Source organism: Carcharodon carcharias, chromosome 17 (assembly GCF_017639515.1).
Source record: "Carcharodon carcharias isolate sCarCar2 chromosome 17, sCarCar2.pri, whole genome shotgun sequence".
NCBI lineage: Eukaryota > Metazoa > Chordata > Chondrichthyes > Lamniformes > Lamnidae > Carcharodon > Carcharodon carcharias.
The window spans coordinates 16383848-16389847 of NC_054483.1; positions in this window are offsets into that span (position 1 = coordinate 16383848).

The window sequence follows — 6000 nt, forward strand, 5'->3', positions numbered from 1 at the left end:
GATAATTTAGCATCAGTGGGGGAAATCAAGAGAGGTGGTGGTGAGGTACAACTGGGTGTCATCAGCATACATGTGAAAACTAACACTGAGCTTTCAGATGCTGTTGCCGAGGGTAGCATGTGGATGAGAAATAGGAGGGTGCCAAGGATCAATTCTTGGGGGATACCAGAGGTAATTGTATGGGAGCATGAGCGAAGCCATAGCAAGTAGTTCTCTGGCTACGAATAGATAAGAATGGAAATAGGCGAGATCACCCCACCCAGCTGGACAACAGCAGAGAGGTATTGGAAGAGGATGGTGTGGTCAATCATGTCAAAGGCTACAAATAGTCAAGAAGGACAAGAAGAGAAATTTCCCTTTGTCACAGTCACAAAGAATGTCATGATGACATGGATATCCATGGATGTCAGACTTTAGTTTTTAGAATTCACTCGAGAAAGTGAAGCTCTTTTCATGAAACATAGTTTAGGAGGTCTGACAGAAGTGTGAAAATTATAAGGGGCTTTGATGAGATAAACAGGAAATAAAACAATTGACACTTATATCACATGCAATGTGCTTCACAGGGATAGAACTGGACATAAAAAAATGGCTTAGAGGAAAAGAACAAGTGATCAAAAGTCAAGTGCAAATAAGTACCATAAATCACACTTCCCTTTCATCCACTGCAGTCCAGAACTAAATATTTTTTGGCTAATACTGACAAGATGGTGCAGTGATTTAGGCATTGCCATTTCATCTCTGAGGTGGGAGATCAAACCTAACCTCGAATGAGATGATGGTTCTGTATGACTGTAACATTTCCAAAGGAAAATGAATTTTAAATCACAGTATTAAACGCTGTCAGATGTGTTCAGTCCAGGGGATGTGAAAGTTTCTCTGAGTGCTGTTTTAATGGATTAACGATGAATAAAATAGCATATTTTTATAGGGGATGGGGATTTGTCCAAATACATTAAACAATGCACCACAGAGGGAAGAATTTTAACCCCCTCTCCCCATATTTATACATACTTTTATTCATTCCAGTTTGGTGCAATCATTTGCACAAACCTGAATAGGTTCCCTTGTGTTGTAATCTGAAGATAGAATTTTACAGTACTGATGCTCTGAAAGATCAATTTGCTCAGGTCCATTACCCTTCCTTTTCCCGATAGCCTTTCCATTTTTCAAATGTTTATTCACTTTCTTTTTTAAAGCTATTCTGAATTATTGGTAGATAGTTGAGATGCTCATCAGCCATGATATGGAATGATGGAACAGACTTGACAGGCTGAATGATTAACTCATGTCCCTATGTTTTGGACCATCTCCTAGCAACCGTATGCTTAAAAAAATCTCTGAACCTCTCTCTTTGTTCTTTTTGTGATGATCTTAAATTTATAACCACGAGTTGCTGACTCACCAACCAATGGAAGCAGTGATCAATGAGAGAGAGGTTTAGAGATGGAATTCAAAGAGGTAGGTTTTGAAGAGCATCTTAAAGGAGGAGAGAAACGTCAAATTTCTTTCTGATAGCTAGTCCTAGATGGGCTGAAATTTCCTCCAACAAAACATTGGGAATACCATTATCTTTTGTCCTATCACCAACTCCTTTCCCTAGCCACTGATTCCATTCTCTTCCCTGGCAACTGTCTGAGGCCCAACAAAACTATTCACAACCTTGACACCCTATTTGAACACGAGTTGAGTTTCCGACCCATATCCCCTGTTTCCGCCATCACAGTCTGTTTCCATCATCTCAGGCCATCTACCGCTGAAAGTTTCATCCCTGGATTTGTTACCTCCAGAATGAACTACTTCTGGATGGCCAACCAAAACTCGGCTACCTGCATCCTAACTTGCAACAAATTCCTTTCACCCACTACCCCTGTGCTCATTAGCCTACATTGGTCTATGGTCCAGCAACACTTCAATTTCTAAATTCTTATCTGTGTTCAAAACCTTCCTCCTCAGGATATCTGTAACTTCCACCCCTCTTTCTGAGGAATCTGCATTACAACAACTCTCCCCTTTCTGTGCCTCCCCAACTTCCTTCACCCCACCATTGACAACCATGCCTTCAGCCTTCTGGGCCCTAAACTCTAGAATTCCATCTCTAAACCTCTCTCTCATTGAACACAGCTTCCATTGGTTGGTGAGTCAGCAACTCATGGTTATAAATTTAAGATCATCACAAAAAGAACAAAGAGAGAGGTTCAGAGTTTTTTTAAGCATACGGTTGCTAGGAGATGGTCCAAAACATAGGACATGAATTAATCATTCAGCCTGTCTGTTCCATCATTCCATATCATGGCTGATGTGCATCTGAACTACCTACCAGTAATTCAGAATAGCTTTAAAAAAGGAAGTGAATAAACATTTGAAAAATAATATTTGGAAAGGCTATCGGGAAAAGGAAGGGTAATGGACCTGAGCAAATTGCTCTTTCAGAGAACCAGCACAGATGTTATGGGCTGAACTACCTCTCTCTGCTGTAAAATTCTATCTTCAGATTACAATACAAGGGAATCTATTCAGGTTTGTGCAAATGATTGCACCAAACTGGAAAGAATAAAAGTATGTATAAATATGGGGAGAGGGGGTTAAAATTCCTCCCTCTGTGGTGCATTGTTTAATGTATTTGGACAAATCCCCACCCCTATAAAAATATGCTATTTTATTCATCGTTAATCCATTAAAACAGCACTCAGAGAAATTTCATATCCCCTGGACTGAACACATCTGACAGTGTTTAATACTGTGAATTCACAATTTATTTTCCTTTGGAAATGTTACAGTCATACAGAACCATCATCTCATTCGAGGTTAGGTCTGATTTCCCACCTCAGAGATGAAATGGCAATGCCTAAATCACTGCACCATCTTGTCAGTATTAGCCAAAAAATATTTAGTTCTGGACTGCAGTGGATGAAAGGAAAGTGTGATTTATTGTACTCATTGCACTTGACAATGCACCCAGTTTCAGCACAATGATCCACGAGTACTGTTCTCTCACTGTTATACTCCAAACTGGAGTGGTCACCATTAATGTACTGGCTTCTGCTTTTATATGACTACTCCACCAAGGACAAATACATGGGACCAGACTCCCACAATTGCAAAACCTAAACCTCTTATCCTAACAACAAAATTACAGCTGTTTTCTTGCAACTGCTATCCTATTATCTTGCAAGGATAAAGGGGCAGGCTTATTTACATGATGGGGTACAGTAATATGCCTGTGGTCTAAAACATTCATAAAGAGTAAAAGCATCAGGAGAGGATACCAATAATGTCGTTGTGCTATTTTACATTGAGTTTGCTTGGTCTCTACCACATAAATCTATGTTGCTTGTGGCAACCACACTATTGAAAATACTTCATGGTATGTGTTGTATGGTTTATTTTAAGTTAGAAATTAATGATTGTGCTTGTTATTTCACATTAAAAACATTTACAAAATAAAGCAAGACACCAGAAGCATAACTTCATGAAGTTTTGTCTTTTTATCTTTGTTTCTTTGCCTACCCCCTTTCCTGCATGTTCTAACTCTTTGCTGGGATATGATTTCATGTGCACTGATAATTCTCAGATTTCTCACACAAGTAACCATTTCTTATGTGCGTTTCAGCAGTCCATTTGACTATGAAAGGCACCACAGCCTACTTAGAACTCTGTCCTCACTTGGCGTCCACACATTCTTACTTGTAGCAGGAATCACTGCATGACAATGGGGAGGCGGGTTCCTTCCCTTCCCTAACCAAAGGCCAATTCTAGAGGCCTAAAAGCTGCCCTGAGTGAGATCAGTCAACTCAGCACAAGTGGGTCAATCCTGGAGTCTTCAGATCCGTGTGTGGCAGGGACAATTGCTGATTGTCTTGCTGCACCATTAGGAGGATGAAGATATCGTGTCTTTTATTTGAAACTCAATCATGTTAAGATGTGATGTGCACTAATCAGGCAACAGAAACAAATGATATAGCATTTACTTATCCACATTCCTATTCCTTTGTTTGTCAGCTGCTCTCTGGTATATCAGTTGCATCCAGTCATTACTGAAACGGGCAAATTGTTCAATGACTGGGACTGTTCATTTCTTGGATTGAGGGAATAATACATAGTAAACATGATCCTGATAAAGTCTGAAGGTCTTTGCACGAGTATGTTCTGTACAACTGGGGAGGAGGAATACACTTCAATCTTTTATCAGGCAGACGTTTTCCCATGACTCCTCACAGCTTGTTACAATAAATATTTTGTTCTTTTGCCAGAAGCTATGAATAAACAGTTCTGCAGATTGCAGACACTCTGAACAGAACACTCAGTCACATTTTCTGCATGCAAAAGGCCTTTAGGGCAGGACCCTCTCCTGGTCCTGCGCATACATTTTTCCCCTCCAATTTTATCTCTTCCTCTCCTGAAAAAGCTGATGGTTCTGTACTTGTCAGCTGAGTCCTGCAACTTACACGATTGGACGTTCTTCACTTTTGCGATTAGATGTTGAGTTTCAACAGGTGATATTCAGTGAGAAATAGCATCACAGCTGTGTCCAGTCTTGTTCTCACCTGACATTTACCTTACTTCTTCCAGCCGTGGTCACTGGACATGATCAGGAGCAAGAGTTATGGCTGAATTTCCTCCTCCTTAGCCGGGTCCTGTGGCAACTACCAAATCCCAACTGTTGACATTTCAGCTGAGACCAACCAATTCAGCACAGATCAGGAACAGAGCATAAGACATTCTGCTTTGTACTACTCAGTATCTCACTGACTGAAAGATTTATAGACTGAACTGCTCCTGACCCACCCCAACCTCTACAGTTTCTAGTTACAGTGACCTGTTCTCAGGTCCTTTCACTTTGTAACTTTGATATCCAAGAACAACCCTGTGTGCCCTGCTTCTTAAACCTTCCTTTTCTGTGGGATTGTGCTGGGTCTTTGTTCTCCTCCTGCCCCAAGTCATGACTGGCAGCACAGTATTGGGGTGCCAGTGTCAACACTGAATGCCCCTAGAGCAATTATATAACAGCTTGTATAGCAGTACAATATGTGTCAGTTTGAATCTTGCTGTGTAGAGATTAACCGTCCCACTTGTTTGAAACAAGGGAAACCCACCACACTTCAAAAGTAATTGGTTGGCTGTGAATTGTTTTGTGCTGTGCAGAGTTGACTAAAATCACTGCAGAATGTTCTTTCCTATTTATTATATGGCACATTAAATCATTGTTATTGAATAATCATACCTACCTATTGAAGAGTCATGGAGTTTCCGACATATGCTTGCAACCAATGAACATGAAAGTATGACACAATGAGGCACTTGTTTTTTTTAAACTGTTTTTCCTATTTATCTCAAGCTTTCCTTTTCTGAAGATGTTGACCTTTGTTGCAACACGGGCTCCATAGACAAAAGCAGTATCTGGCCAAAGTGATTATTCTTTAAGTAGGAACCAAGACAGTTCATGCCAATAGAGTACATAACAATGCAGAACACTATAGCTACAAATGGCCCTGTCCCTATCAACATGCACATACATTCATATGCTAATAGTTGTCAGTGATGAACAGGAGCAACAACCCTGGCTGGTATTTCGTGAGGTTTTAGAAACTTTGCTTGTTGTATGTTGGTTTCAGAAACCAAGCACCAGAAGAACAAGATGAGCTAGAATCCAAAACTTCTGCTATGTTTCACAGTAATTTGGGGAGCCAGAAGGAGAACTACTCCAGTTCCTTCCAGCTTTGAGCCTGTATTTTTGGCCTCTTTAACCATTGGCTAGGGTGAACAAGACCTGGTACAACAATGGAATCTGTTCAGAGTGAACTCCACCCATGTGTGGGTAAATTTTGAATTAGGGTTTATAGGGAGTGTTAATCATCAGGCAGGGGTCCTGCTCACATATTTTCAGGCCCATCTGAACATGATGTCAGCCAGGTCTTTGATGTCAATGTGAGCTTCCCCCTCTCACCCCATCCCTACAGTCTCCCAACCCCTGGTTGCCCTTTTCAATTTGTGAAAAGG